The sequence below is a fragment of the Meleagris gallopavo genome, chromosome 15 (assembly GCF_000146605.3).
Source record: "Meleagris gallopavo isolate NT-WF06-2002-E0010 breed Aviagen turkey brand Nicholas breeding stock chromosome 15, Turkey_5.1, whole genome shotgun sequence".
NCBI lineage: Eukaryota > Metazoa > Chordata > Aves > Galliformes > Phasianidae > Meleagris > Meleagris gallopavo.
The window spans coordinates 15313641-15329671 of record NC_015025.2 but is presented as its reverse complement, the minus strand read 5'-3'; the positions used below and the strand labels follow the sequence as shown (position 1 = coordinate 15329671).

The window sequence follows — 16031 nt, the reverse complement described above, 5'->3', positions numbered from 1 at the left end:
TTTTGTCTCCCCTCTCTTCTCGTGGAAGATGAGAAGAGGAGGGGAAGATATTAAGTAACACTGACTTAAAATGTATCATCTTGACCCGACTCTCTGACTCTCACAGGGGGAACCCTTTGCAACATCCACCAACAACCTCTGATCAGTTATTTGTCCTGTAGGACGCAAAGACAGAGAGATGCTTTGCTGCTGCTTTCAGGAGCTGAGGTGTTGAAGACATAAATCCATACAATGGAGGAGCATCGCATGGGAAACACTGCCTTCAGGAGAGTTGTAATGGTAGGTTAAATTCTCGTGCTAAGAGTGATAGTTGAATGAAGTACAACATAATTATGGATTACAGGTATTAAGTGGCAGAGCAGTGCAATTGCAGTTGTCTCTCAGCATACATCTCCTGTCATCCCCACGGGGCTCCACTCCTCCTGCCAGTTCTGGGAAGATGGAGATCGTTCAAAGAGCAGCCAAAATGATTGCAGCCAGGGTAGGATTTATGAGGAAAGGTTGGAGAATTAAATATGTATGGGCTGGCTAAACAGTGACTTAAGGGGAAGCATAACTTTTTACGAGAGTCTGAAGGTTACAAATATCCAGGATTGAAAGATCCGTTCTGCATGGCACAGGCAGGATTGCTGAGTGATGGTACAATGCTGAGAAAAGGCACATCTTCAAATGTTACTGATATAATTTGTTCACATTTATGTAAAGAAACAGAGATAATTCCAAGCAACACAAAACCTATCGGAAAATGACTGGAATGGCTCCAGTTCTTGTCACCAGAGTCTTTCCATTGAGTCACTGTGCATCAGACAGCAGAGTGCACAGCTCCAGCACGGAGCTCACTGTCGTGGAGGCATGGGTAGAGGTCAGTTCTCAGGGTGGCAGATGGGAGTTTCGATTGGATGTAAAAGTGGTAGATGATGCCTGGAAATGGGCAGAGTTGAAGAACTGTCCTCAGGTTGGGGTTACAGACCACAGCATTTTTCTGGGCTGCAGACTGGATGGGCTGGATTGATGAGAAAGGATGCCAGAGTCACTACAGTTAACTTTGTTTGCTGAAGCCAATCGATGTTTCCATTGAATTCCAGAGGTTTGGGATTAAGCCTGCTCTGAAAACATCCCATAAAAAGGTCAGAAACTATTAGCAATTATTTTCTCTTTCCTTCTTTAAATCCCTTTTCTATTGAGGGGCCTTGCTACAATTTTCCCATGGACTTTTTTCACGTCTCCAGGCTGCGGATGCCGCAGAGATGCTGGGCAGTGCCCAGTGATGCCCAGAGGTGCCTTGGAGGTTGCAGAGGAGCCCAGCCCAGGCAGCACCCCAGCGCTGGGAGAAAAGGGGTAGGGGGAAGGGGTGGCAGAAAAGTATTTGCACGGCTTCCTTTGCACAGGCAATTTTTGACACAATTCTGTTGTCTTTAGAAAAATGAAACCCCAGGAAGTGATCCTGCATCTTAACAGCTTTGTCAGCAAACTTTCGTTCTGCTGTTCTGGGGCCATTTTTCCTGAAGTGCTATTGTAATGGATGGTGAATGTTTACATGCCCGGTGTGAGCTGCTCAGATCCAAAGTCATTCTGGAAATAGTCTGTCTGACAGCCATTTTATTGGCAGAGAAGCTATTTAAATGTGCAGGCTGTGCAGGAGATGAACTGGCTGCCCCATGCGATGGCAAGTGGAAGCTGATGGATTCTGTTCGGGCCACCAGGTGACCTTAATGCTTTCCATTCTAATTACTTTCCTGTCAGATGTTCAATTAGAGTGACAGGGTCCCAAATTCCCAAAGATCTCTGTTTTGTCTTAGAAGATTAAAGGGTGGCAACTATTTTCAATATGATTATCATCATTATCTCTGGGAGATTTTATACTTCAGAAGTCAAAGTCATAATAGCCTGGCTCACCGCAATTATTTGCAAATTGCCTTAATGTATTTTCCAGAAGCTCTTTCTGCACTTTGTAATTTATTTATTTGCTAAGCCAAAAGCACATTAAAACGCTAAAATGTCTCTGAACCTGTATGAAGCCTGTCTGATGGTAACCAGCATGGACATTGCCAACATCCCCTTTACCACCAGCAGCCTTAGATGCACTTTGTTGGAATGCCTCCCAGGGGGTTCTCTTGCACTTGTTGGTAAAATACCTTGAAAATTTCTCTTCTTTTTTCCCTTTTTCCCCCTTTTTGGTGATGTTGCAGTAGTTCTCTGTGCTGGTGGAAAAGTTTGTGAAAATCCATGTATGAACCAGTATAGGAAAATACCTACATACCTACACACACACTCACGCTTCTCCAAACACGCCTCGTCCCTGGATGCACGTTTCAATGATGCACGTGTGGAATTGGAGCAGCAGCACAGGGAACCTCCAGCAGGGCTCTGCTGTGCAGCAGAAGGCGGCAGGGCTGGAGGGCGGGCAGCACGATGGGTAGCAGTGCTGAATGCACTTTTAATATCCTGACCATTTCTGTGCCCTTCCTTCTTACTTCTGACGGGGAGCGGGGAGAAAAGAGACAGTATGTCCTGTGTATTAAATGGAAACCAACTCAAATAGCTTTTAAAATACGCTTGGCTAATTGTTCAGGAGTAATTTCCAGACCGAGAGTTACATTGTAATAATTGTGAATAATGACTGAACCACAAAAAAAAGGTAGATGGCTTGCAGACATTTTGTGAACAGAAAATGAGGCTAAACTCATTGAATAAATTAATTGCTATGGATTATTCCCTTGGCTTTAATCTGCTGCTTGCTGAAAGAAATCTGTGCAAACAGAAAAGCTGGTCCATAGCTCTCATTTTGAGATATGGCTGCTTTGCACCGAATAGGAGAGAAAAGAGGCCTGAAAGGCTTTTTTCTGTGTTGTAATGATGTATCACGCTTGTAACACAATTTTCACCTTCAAAGTTTTACCTGCCCTTTGGGATGGGGTAGTTTTATAATCCCATTTTATTAGCAAGAAGCAGATGGAGAGCCTGCAGGGAAGAGAGGCCGTTTCTCCCAAGGCCACACATTGTCTCCTTGGCAGAACTGGAGCTGGAGTTTGGGATTTTGCAGTCCCTGGTTGATGCTTATGAAATTCTTCTGTTTGAAGGCTTCTCCTTCCTGCAAAAACACACATACTGGGAGATGAGCAAAACAACCCTAAGCTGATTTGTGGCTTTGCCAATGAGAATTCAGAGAAAAGAAGAAATGAGAAGACAAGTCCTCCAGTCCCCCATTTTAGAAGATCAATCCTGGTAAAGGGGAATTACATATTAAGACCCAGACAGATCCCCTCACATTTACTATCTCAGAGGACAGCAGTGAAAGCAAAATGTTTTTCTGTGAGGATTATGATTACCTGGCAGGGCCTTATCATTACCAGGAGAAATGACCCCAGTTTAGGAATGATCTGTTCGTTTATACATAGCTGTTGCTTTTTAATAGTTGCAGTCTTTTCTTGCTGCTATGAATATTAATAAAAATAAAACTAGGGTCCATGTCTTCACTTGGATGAAATCTGCGATTTAAAGCATACTTTGAAGAGCCTTTAGAACAATCCCTGTGTTTTATAAGCTGCTGGCAGCGATTTATGTGGATGTTAGACCAGAGGTCCTTCCAGGCACAGCACATGAGCTGTCTGTAACGCGTCAGCTCGAGGCAGCCCTCCTCCCTGCTCAGTTTGGTGTGGCCGGGTGCCTTAACGGGGTGTCCTTGAGCTGGAAGTGCTTTGTGACAGCCTGGCAGCTCAGGACAAGCCCTTCGCTATTAATGGGGCTCAGGGTGGTGTCACTGTGCTCAGATTTATGCACTGTGCAGGTCATCCCTTTGAGGAAGCATTGGCATTTCTCCTTGTGCTGGGGCTGATGTCCCCTGCTTGGTGTTATTTATAGCTGGGCACTGTGCCCCTGCCTGCTCACACGGCAGTGGGAACCAGCTCTGTGCTTCCTCTCCCTGAGCTCTGGTCCAGCTCGCACTGCATGACACGGCAGCTGGTGTGCTGCAGGGCTGGGGTAGGGCTGGCACTGGGGAGTTTGCAGAGCAGAGTGCACGTACCCCATCTGGTACCACTGCATCCACTCAGTTTATCAAAACAGATTCTTCCCCTTCATTTGATAAAGTCTGATGGAGCAGAACAAGAACCCAACACCAACGTGAGCCGTGAGACAGGTAAGCTGTCTGTTGCAAGAGGCATCCAAGGGCTGCAGTCCTCTCCTGCAGGTTCTGTTCTTTGGCAGCCCCTTCAGAGAAGCCATTCTGTGATTATTGCTGCTGGAATAAAGAGTAACCAAATGCTGGCCTTGATATTGTGCTGGTTTGTGCTGCTGTTGGTTTGTTCAGCACAACCCTCAGTGCACACCTCAGCTCCCTCTCTTTCCAAAGGTCTTTTCCTCCCATGGCTGCCATCCCGCAGCTGCCCACCCAAACCCCCAGCACACTGCTGTGCAGCTGCTCCAGGCCCAGCTCTGCACTATGTGCGGATTTGTCCCTGCTGGTTTCTTACTAAGAAAGCCTCCTGATTTCCTTCTGCTGCTTCAAACACTCATTGAGAGTCAAACTTTCAGCATGAAATGACACCAATGGGAAGAAACAAAAGTACCTGTCGTTTCCTGATGTGCCTGAAGCCGTAAAGTGATTTGTATACAAATGAAAATCAAGATTAATCAAAATCTCTTTCTGCACGTTCAGGGGGGTGAAACCTCCAGCAGCAGTGGCAGAAGAACATTGCGCTGAGTTCTGCAGAACAATGTCAGTCTTTTTTATACAATGCTGTTCATTCGAAGTTACATTTTCTTCTTCTAATTTATTTGCATGAAAAAGATGGCATGGCATAAATCATCCTGTGTAGGTGGCTGGGTTATTTGCATTTCAGAGGTTGTTTTTAACTTTGTATTAGAAAGGAATTTGCCATTGAGAAGCTTTGGAACGTGCTAAATTTTCTGGCTGGTGATTCTCAGGAGGTGATGAAAGACCTTCTATCTGCTATCTGCTCCAAGAGGACAAACCTCTTGGAGTCTGTATCTTTCTTAAACAACAGCAACAACAAAAATGACAAAACAAGAAACTAAACTACTCACCTACAGCAAAGGCCAGGAGCAGCGGCTCTGCAGGGATGTGGGGCATCTGGGACAGGCACTGGGACCCGACAGCACCCCATGGTTTGCCCAGTGCTGCTCCTCCTCGTGGGTGGGCCTGGGGCTCTGGAAGGCCTCAGTGAGGCTGCACATGGCTGTTTCCCGCTAAAGAAGAGTGATGAGAATCTGTATCTTAGATTCAATACAGCATGGGGCACGCAGGGACCAAGCCAGCAGAGTCAAATGTATTTTATTAGTGATGAGCTGAGGCTGTGCATGAAAGAGCACATCTGACATGTTAAATGTATTATATTTCCCTTCAGGAAGGGAGTACTCAGAGGGACGAGGCTGACGAACTGAGCTGATTAACTCAGCCTGGCGGTGATGAGTGGCACGGACAGAAGGCCGGTGGTGGACTGGGGTGGAAGGGGCTGGGGAGCAGCAGCCCCTGCCTGCAAGCAGGACAGAGCTCAGAGCTCCTTAAAGATATGGGGAAATTGATCGCCGCTTCATTATCCTCCTTGCTGATTCATCTGCCCATCAGCCTTCCAGCAGTTTCTTACTGCTGCTCTCAGTTTACTCTCTATTAGAATGGATCTGTGGTCAAGTGGCCCTTAATGATACACAAACATCCTAATACCTTGTAAATTGAATCCCGGAGCTGGCTGGGACTGCCTGTAAGTGCCTGAGTGGGAAAGCACTTCCTGAGTCCGGGGTGCCAGATAACGGTGTGGAGAGATGTAATGTGAGCATTATTTTTCTCCCTCCTTACAGAGAACTGCTCCTTGCCAGTTTTCCTCTTGAGATAGCTCCCTTAGCACGAGAGGCAGTGCTTTCACCAAGTGGGACTGTGACCTGTTTCTGCTTGAATAATGAATTCTGTGTTCGTTGTTCTATCTACAGCTCCTTTTCTTTATGATTGGGCAGCGGCCCTCCAGCTCTTCAGGAGTGTTTACTGCATCACTGCAGTCTCTGTGTTCATGTCCTGCATACAGGCAGGTGGAGAATGATATGGCACACCCTATAAATGAGTGCCTATGTCTGTTCTGTCATATCCTTACGATTTATTGGTTACCTTAGGATATTCAGAGATGCAGGTGTTATTCTCCTTTTTTTGCAACTATCTGTTTTGGTAGAATTAGTACTTGCTGTGTCGAGGTGCTTTCTGTTGCCTAGGGCAATTGCACTTTGGTCTTTGATCTCAGGTTTTGCAAGCTGAGTGAGTTGGGGGTTGGCCAGTGTGTGGGTGAGAGATTTATAGGAATTCCATGATGCCGAGAGGAATTGTTTGGGACTGAAGATGGCTCTTTCTGCTTGGAGTCAATGCTGGACAAATACCCTGGTGCAGGGGGTGTGCAATGCCGCAGGCTCTGACTGCAGAGGAGCTGCGAAACACATCCTACGAACCTCAGAGTGCCTCAGCCAAAATCCAATGTATGTAATCAGTCCTGCATTCAAAAGCTTCAGAGGATGTGTTGCTACTTTTCACTCTCTCCTGTAATGTAGCACCGGGGATTTCAGCGCACAGATGTTCTGAGGAGGATGGAGGGGAGGAGTGTCCGTACAGACGCAGCGCGATGCCAGCGCTCCTCACTGTATGCCTGGTGCCCTCTGTGGTGTGCTGGCACGAAGCGGGAGCCACTGCTGGCCTGCTGGGCACCTGTGAGCTCCCACCTGAGCAGGGCGTTGGTGCGATGCGCTGCAGCTCTTCCTTCCCATGGGGATGCAGTGCTCAGTGCTGCATCCATGGCTGCTGCTGGGGCAGTCCTGGGGCTCATGGGAAGCACTCTCTGGTGCTGCACAGAAACGCCCTGAGTTGGGAGATTTCCCTGCATCGGTGTGGAAAGCAATGGTGAAAAACTGGCCATCGATTTCAAAGCATTGTGGGACTATGATAGCAATGTTCTCCAACCGCTCTCATTTGCCATTAGTGAGTGACCCCTTAATCACATTGACAAGTAATCGCTCACACAAGTAATCCCATTGACACGGTTGGGCTGGAGCTGCATCATTATAATTTAGCGAATAATTACTCAGTTGTTTAGAATATAAATGCTTCTAATTTATGTAGGAATGGAAGGCATTTCCATCTCACTCATTAAAGAAAACACGATGTGAATCGTCACTTACTTAACACATCCAGGAAAAGGCAGTTTCAAAGCAGCATAATGCGATAAATAGAATGTATCTTTTTCTAGCACAGGTAATGTGAGTTTCCCAGCTAACGTCTCCTGTGTTTTTCTGTTGCCTAAAGGGTAAACTTGGGCTGAATTGAACGCTGGCTTCTTTCCAGGTAAGTCACCATCAGCAGCGAAGACCATTTGTTTTGAATGCTGTTGTTTTTTAGCTGCTGGTGGGTGGCTCCATCCAGCAGAGCTGCCTGTGTTCATAGAGCTAATGTGAGCCAGGAGAAAAGGAAAGTTCTGCCAGAGGCTTGCTGTACAATGCTCGGGTCAGTCACAGAGTTATAACAGCTGTAATAACCCATTGTATTTTCTGTAGACTGAGGTATGACTCTGCTAGCTTGGAAGCCTCTGAATTCTTCAGTCCTGCAGAATTCCAGTTTGAAACCTGGCTCCCCATCCCTGGGCAGTCCTGCAGTTCCCACCAGTGGCACATCACCTCCAGCATGCTTTCCTGAGTAGGGATGCAGCTCTCAGCTCAGTGCTGGAATGCTGTTTTTGTCTCTTCTCCCTTTCTTCTTATTGCTCAGTAAATAATAAAAGCATTCCTAATTGGAAAACGAGGCTTCAAAGAAGAGATTGCTTCTTATTCACTACATTCTCCCACACTTGGGGTATCGATGCACTTTTTGGTAAGTCCCCTCCCTTTTTTAAGGAAAAATGATGTTCCAGCTGCTATTTGTGTGTAATCTACTGAGCAGCAAGGGGAAATGGCATAAGAAGAAATCTCTGGAGTAACACAGGGAGAAAAACAAACTGATAACTCCTGACAGATTGATGGCTCCTTCCTTCATCTAAATCTTTATAGATTAGCATGTCTCTTCTTTCACAGATATGTTTGTTTGCACTATGTCATCTAACCTAATCTGTACGGGAAGTATATTTATCCTAGAGCAGTGGGGCATTTGTAGTGCTGGCTTGTCACCAAGAGTAATGGACAGGAAAGGTAAGATAATTTCAACCATATTAAGGGCTGAGAGTGACTATGGGTGTTTTGATAATGGGATGCTAGGAGTGAATAAACTGAAATGCTTTTGTTATATATTTTGCTAATAATAGATCTTTTGTTATGGTTTCTTCCCGTGTTTCCTCTGTTCCACTGCTGAGAGGGGGCAGGAGGGCCACATGAGGATGGGGTGACACCGAGGGCTGGCTGGGAGCCCCAGGTTGGGCTGACCCAAGGAAGAAGGGATGGGTGTGTGAGACCCCCAGGCAGGGCTGGCTTGGAGGCTCTCCAGGTTGCTGCTTCCCCCAGAGCCTTCTTCTGCAAATAGAAGACAGGATTGAGTGAGGGGAGACATTGCTGGGCACATCAGCACCAGGGATGAGGCAACATTCCTAGTCACAAAGATGACAGTTAACTGGGGATTTATTTTTTTTTTTTCTTCTAGTGTTTTGCTGATGAAGCTGACAATCTCCAGAAGCTGCTTCCTGCCTTTGTTTGGTGACCAGCCCTTCTGCAGGTGAGACAAGTTATCATCTGCTATTTGATATTCAGGTGTGGAAGGAGCCCCCCTGCAGTCCTGCTGCTCTGCCAGGTGTCCTGGTGTCTCCGCGTCTGATTCTCCCTTTTTCAGTAACTCTTTGGTTACTGCCTTTGCTACCTTTCATCTACTGATTTTACAGCACTCCACAATTGTCAGGAGTTATTTGAATTCTGATCCTGCCCTCAGAAGTCCCTGCAACCCTTCCATCTCACAGCCATTACCAATTGTATCCGTGTTGTCTCTGCTGCAGCACTGGAGCCTGCAAGGAGCACCTGGGAGCCATTCAGCTGCCCTTCATCCTCTCAGGGGACACCCGGAACACTTTGGTGATTTTCATTGTACTTTTTATGTTAATTTTATTTAGACTTTACTTGTGAGCCCACATTAGGGAGTTGTGCATGGCACCTTGCTCAGGTGTTGTGCATTGCTTTGTATTTTGGCAGCAATGAGCTCATTTCTCCCTCCAGCACGTTCCCTCCCTGCCATGGCCCAAACCTAACCCTTTCCCTGCCCAAATCCTCCTGAGGTTTGACTTCTTTTACTATTTATTTCCTCTTGAGAAATGTATAAACTCACCTTGGCTACTCCTCTTGGGCCACCGCCTGATCTTAAAGGTGATGACAACTTGATTGGTGAATCACAGATTTCGGTACCTTAGAAGTTGACAGAGAGCTGTGATTTCTTAATGCATCCCTTCTGATAGGAGTGGTGCTTGTCCTTCTCTGGGATTTTGTGTTTAATCCACTCGGTTATCTTTCCATTATTGAAAACATTTTCCATTGTAATACACAACAGACATATTCAGTAACTGGACATTTACATAGTGTAGTGTGTAAATTATGGACCAAAGTTTTGAATGCTGTAGGAATTCCATCAGTGATATTCCTGGCTAGAGAATGTTTGGAGGCAAACGACCACAGCCTGCTGTACGGGCTCACCCAGGCATGCACACTCACCTCTCTTCTCAAATCTGTCTTCTTTGGGGTGTTCTAGGGTCTAAAACCCTATTGCTGCTCAGGCAGCCTCTCTCAGCTTCTCTGCTATTCTTCCAACTTCTTTACTTTCTGCTCGTCTTGTTCTTTACTCTATGGGTTATAACTCTGCTCCACACTGTTGCTGTGAGCTACCTTTCCTTGCCCTGACATGCAGCGTGCCAGCCTGCAACCTCCCCCTTATCCCAGAGCAGTTCTGCCTGGAGGCCCATTGCTATCCTGATCAGGCATTTCCTTCCTTCAGCAGGTTATTGAAATTAAAAGCCTTTTCAAGAGTGCTGTGACACTTAATAAATCATACATCATATGGACTGTTTGCTGTACACAGATGGCAACAAAGCCATTTTTCAGCTTGCTGGGGGCTTTTCCTCGAGCTCCTGCACAACATATCACTAACAAGGCCACGGGGCAACTCAGAGGCACCACCTCACTCCTTCTCTTTTCCTCTTTTAACCCTTTTAGGATTACTGGTGTTACAAGGCCATATCAAACCAAATCTTACCTGTGTCGTAGACTTCACTGAAAATCCAACTTGAAAATCTAATTTGCTACTGAAAACATCTTAGTCTTACAAAGGAGATTAGTCCTGTTAAGAATTTTTTGGACAACTGTTCACCACATCCAGGGCAGCAAAGTCATTTGGGGTCCTCCATGTGACTTGAGTGGGATTTCAAGCAAACCTTCTGCCACAAAAATAGCCAAAATCAATACTTCGATTCATCCCAGGGAATGGAAAGTGCGATAACGTGCTAAATGCTACTTTGGCTTCTGATATACTTTTTACATTATAAGAACTGATGAAGCATTTAATGGGAGAGTAGAGAAAAAACAACGAATCAGGGAGTGTTCCCCTAGGCTGCTGAGTACATGTGGTGTGATAAAATGCCATTATTAATCTCAGCTGGGGGCAAATGATGGATTCACAGTAGAAGGAATCAAAGCCCATGCAAACAAACCACAACCACTTGGAAAAACATTTCAAACATAAATGCAAAAATTACAGATGTTACACGAAGCTTTGTGGGAAATGGGCCCGAACACAGCCAAGTGTTGAGCAAACTGTTGAATGCAATTATTTCTCTTCTTTCTCCCTCCTCGGGTGTCTCTCAGCCAGGTGTGATGTTCCCCATTCCCAGTTCACTTGTTGCACTGCTGCTCCCCTTTGCATAGCCTGCAGTCCCTCCCTCGTGTTCCGCTTTGTTTACAGTGCAGGAGCCAGGGCTGCACATTGCCTTCCTGCAGGGGCAGAGGTGGCAGAGCTCCCAGCCCCATGGCCACAGTCCCCCCCCGGGCCCTTGGGAGCTGTGGGTCTGTCCCTGGTGAGGCTCTGCCCTGTGCTGTGTGCTGAAGAGCAGCAGCTTGGGAAGGCCATCCAGAAGAGATGCTTCTGCAATGGTGTGATTAGTTTGGGCTGATTATGTATAATTAATTTCATCTTAAATCAATTTAGAGCAATATAAATAATGAAGCACCTCTCAATGGCCCTTGGGCCAGGCAAGGGCCGAGTTGTGTAGTGCAGCACATTGAATGGAAGGAGCAGCTCCCCTTGTTGTGTCAGTTCCTTGCAGGGCAGCAGTAAGTCACCCCTGTTACTGGCTCACACTGCTCTCAGATCCTTGAAGTCATCTTCCCCCAGCTGAACATACACCATTGTTTTCAAAGCAGTCCCTTCCTCTTCAGAAAGAGCACCGAAGTTCTACATTGCTTTTAACTTCAATAAAAGAGGGTGCTGCGAAGAGCAATGGCTGGGGATGGAAGTTACTCTTCCACTGACTCAGGGATGAACTGCTGCAGAGAGAAACCTCAGAGATCTGAGGCTCCCTGTCTGCGTGCAGCCTTCTGGCTGGAGCTCCAAGCTGCTGCTGGAAAGGAGCTGGGTAAACTCTTCCCTCATTCCCATGCAGATATCACCTCATATTTCTGATCTGAATTTCACATTCTGTCTTGTGGGAACTGTGATGCTTTTTTGCTCTGGAATGACGCAATTACAATGATGTGTGTGCTGCTACTGCTGCTCTCCTGCACAGAGTGCCACGTTTTCTAACTCCTGAGAAAATATGGGGAGGTTTAGCACAATTGCATCCATTAAAACCAACCACTACTATGATGGCTAAGCTCTTCACAATGCCTCAGATCTGAAAGTCACACATGAATCCCAATCAGTTTTCTGTAGCTGTTGGATGGAAATGAAACGGAGATCACTCATCCAGCACAGCACCTGGCAGCCCGGTGCCCCTCCACGGAGTGCTGCTCACCGTGCTCTGGCCCACCTCACCCCACCCCACTTCGGGCTGCACATGCAGATGTGATGCCCTGTGGGGTATTATTTCACAACAGGAAATTCTGAGCAGCCAGAATCCCACATCAGCACACTGTTAAGCAAATACGGTCTTTTTCTGATGGTCAGATTTACAAGGCTGATTGCGACTGTCTGGAGAGGGAGTTGAGCTGTGTGAGCTGTTGGCTCAGTGCTGTTGTTCCTGCTGTCCCTCTCTCCTGTTTTCCTTGCACACAGGCAGCCTTCCTTGTAATGGATGGCCCTGTGCCCACCATCGCTTCGTTGCAGCATCAGGAAGAAACAGATAGATGTTGCCATTTACCTGGGTAAGATAAATAGTGATTGGGTGGTGGGTTTCTTGTCTGAAGATGGATTGAGCAATAGAAGCCATTCTCCCTTGCACTTCTCTTTTCAGGTGGCTGAGAAGCAATTTCAAGCAATGGAAGTTTGGGCCCAGCAGTGTTCATCATGTCGGCTCTAGGAGAGAAATTAGTCACAGTGTGAGTAAATAATGGAGAAGGTGCAGAAGGCAGAGTGAGGCAGCATTTTTCTCCACCTTTTGATCACTACGATGCAGAAGGCATTGCCATGGAGAAGTGCAGTCTGCAGTGTGGTTGCTTTCCTCTGCAAAAAGGTGGCCCTGGAGCTGGGCTGGAGATCACCGTCTGGGAATGCCTGGTTTTACAGCCAGGATGCCCTCTGATTTCATAAACAAATATTTCCCACAGCTCTGCTGATGGTGTTGTTTGCAGTCTCTCCTGGTTTCCTATGGAGCAGGCAGTGCAGAAAGCTGTGGAAGCAGTGGCACATTCAGGCTGCGGGACTGCATGGCTGAGAGTTTGGAACTCTATTCCTACTCCTGCTTTTCTGATTGAAAGGATGGAAATGCACCACATATGCATTCAAGGTCTGGGGACTTCTCTGAGTCAGCTTAACGTAAACCTAAAATTCATTCCTTAACTCACTGCATGGTTTCTGCTGAGGGACCGCTGCCTCTCTGCCCAATGCTGTGTCAGAAATTTCCCGTACTCTTTTGAGGTAAATGACCAATATTTGAGTTGTTCTTACACGTGTACTGTTTGTCCATACTGATGGAAAGAATATTCTGTGCTTACCATAACTGCTAGCAGCACAGATTTCATAGGATGAAAGAGCAAAACAACACAGAAGTGTTGGGGGTTTCAGCCGGAGGAGACTGAATCCCATACAGAGAGTTCTGTAGGTGTAGCTCCCAGCTATCTGCTGCCTCATCAAAGATGCATTGTACAAAGATTTCTGGTCTGTGCTCTGGCCTTGAATGGAGGTTTGTGGCTGCCCGTGCCACGCTTCCCTTTCATCTCAAGGCAACAGGAAAATTACTTCTGCTGCTCCTTCCTCTTCATATTCGTTCATCATTTCCATATGGTAGCTGTGCCGTGGTGCCATGTGCTGTGCAGCTCAGCTGCGCTGGGAGCTGCCAACGTTAGAATCAATTTTTGCTCTGAAGCAGCAGTGAGGAGCTGCTTTGTATCACGCTGCAAGGAAATGAGCACTGGCTCGAAAGCAGTTGGTTCTGTTTTCCCAGTCCTCATATCTCCTTGGGATCTTGGAAAGTTTTTTGATCATCTTGGACTGGAAGTGTGAGCTTTTGATGATTTTCTACGGATACCATTTGGGGGTTACTTTTCTATGTATAGCCCATAGTGTATTTTGTGGGGTCACAGAAACATGTTTCTGTGAATCGACTTGTTTCATTTCTACCACTACTGAGTCCGAATGTGAAGAGCTGTTGTGATAAATGCAGAGTGGAATGGTAAAGTCTGGCACAGATCTGACTTTTTAGTTTCCCTGTTGTGTGTCACAAGTCAGTCTAACTAACATGCAGGTGTTTTGGTCTACAGCTGGTGGCTGCCCTGGTGATGCCAAAGGGCTCAGATCTGCAGTTAATAAAGACCCAGACATGGGTCGACGGAGCTCTTCTATCCCCTCTGATAAAGAGATACCTGGGAGCACAGCACGCTTCTCCTGCTGAGACAGAGAAAGTGGTTGTGACAGAAAGCACTAGTGATCCTGAGATATGACAGTTTGGGAGGTTTCCCAGTTAATGAGATTTTTCTCAGCTAACAGCCTGCCTGCTGAGCAGCCTGACCCAGCCCACCCCTCGTACACACTGGTGGCAGAGTCCCTGCTGGGAGGGGACAGAAGGCTTGGGGCTCAGATCTGCATGGGGTAGCACCAGCACTGCTGCCAGGAATGCGTGTGGTCCTCATCCAGGTGTGAAGGGCTGGAGGGAGCAGCTCTCCACCAACTGCCTACATACTGAAACCCATCTAAAAGGGCCCTGGGGGTGATTTGTTGCGTTCATGTTTCAGAGACCCTGCAGTAACTAAAACTGTACCTTTTCAGAGCTGGCACTAAACTTATGGAAATAACTCATTTCAGAGAGCCGACTGATTCTTGGCTACAGGACAAGCGAGTGCCCACTGGCCTGTCTGGGCCAGGGCAGCAGTACCCGAAGGTTTGTGTGCCTGGGCAGTGGTGGTGGCAGCAGGTAGGGGCATGTGAGCCCCCATCACTGGGATGTGCCTGGGTCTGGGCCAAGACCATCCCAGGACAGCTGCCCTGGGGCCATGCTGGAGGTGTTGGCCCCAGTTCCGGAGCCAGGTGCTGTCTGGGGGTTTATGGGGGAGCAGCACCAGCACTGGGCCAATTTGTGTTTCTCACCATTGCCAACAGACCTGCTTCCCCACATCATGTTGTGCTGGGATCCCAGCTCTGTGCTCACAGCCAGAATCCCACTGCAGGAGAGGGGATTGTCTGACGCCAAGAACGCGATTGGCAGCGCTGAGGCGGCGGCTTTCCAAACCAGAATGTTACTGACTGCCATGTGGGAGCTCAGCTCTCCCCCAGCCCTCACTGCTGTCTGTTCCTCTGGAGCAGGATGTGCCCACAGGAGGGATTGCACTCATGGATCGGATGCCACAGCACAGACAGGATGATGCTCTGCAAAACACGGAGAAGCAGAGGCAGAAGATGTAGGGAAAAAAGAAAGATATTTGAATTTGTTACTAGGAGGAGTGAAATAAACATGGGAACGTTTCCCAGGAGCAGAGCTTGTTATGGTATATCTGTAAAATGGCAGAGGGTCACATGGATGGTATTTGCAGAAACATGTCACTCTCAGCCATGAGCTGTGGTGCTGCTGCTCTGTGCCAGCTGGATGAAACACACCAGAGAAATTCACTGCACAGTGCTGTGCATTTCCAACATGCCACGGTAAAAGATTATTGCAGCCACAGCGTTTAGGTACAGTTATTTGATAAAGGCAATTATGGGAAAATTAATTGGGAAAGGTTAACTTTGAAGAACTGTGGAATGTTTGCTCCCATTGGTATTGAAGTGTGGTTGCAGGTATCTCTTGGTAAGAAACTTGAAGTCTGGGTGCACATTAACACAAGGCACATTTCTATCTCTTCACAGCAATGATTTGGCCAGCACGATTTGGATTCAGAACTAAATACACAGAGTGCAAACAGTCACTGCAGGATGGGGCTCGGGCAATTGGCACAGATGTGTGAGTCCAGGCTCTGCTTTCATACAGATCCCTGGGATGTCACATTAGGAAATCCCCCCTTCTGTACCAGCATCTTCTCAGCATGTGCACTGGGAAATACCCACCTTTAAACAGGTGCTTCCATACAGGCTTTCACACAGTGCTCTCACACAATTTGTATAAAAATGTCTTATGTTCTTCTGATTGCGCTTCGAAACATTCCTTTGGAGAACTCTAAGTGACACGTAGTGGCTGCGTTTTTCTTTTTCATGCGATTTTACAAGTCCTTTTTTTTTGTTTTGTTTAGTTTTAAATCATGTTAGTGATCTGTTTTCAGCTCCATTGGATGCTCCTGCCATACTTGACCACTGGACACTGGCATACACAGTGTAGATCTGATAAAATGTGTTTCCTGTACCATGCGTCACTCCCAATTTATTTAGCAGCTCAAAGCTGCTGCAGTGGTAAAGGTGGTGATATACTTGCTCCATTCTTTGAGGCACAAACACAATACTT

At 46.9% G+C, this 16031-nt stretch overlaps 1 long non-coding RNA gene across 2 annotated transcripts; it reads left to right on the top strand.

Moving 5' to 3' along the window:
* Positions 1–53: 53 nt before the first annotated feature.
* LOC104913314 lies at positions 54–16023 on the top strand. Of its 2 annotated transcripts, XR_004161447.1 has the most exons (6): positions 57–279; positions 7298–8172; positions 8618–8689; positions 8964–9039; positions 12221–12309; positions 12399–16023. It is a non-coding gene; the product is annotated as an uncharacterized LOC104913314 (long non-coding RNA). The 2 variants fall into 2 exon arrangements; XR_004161446.1 differs by having other exon boundaries at positions 54–279; positions 7298–8689.
* The last annotated feature ends 8 nt before the right edge of the window (positions 16024–16031 follow it).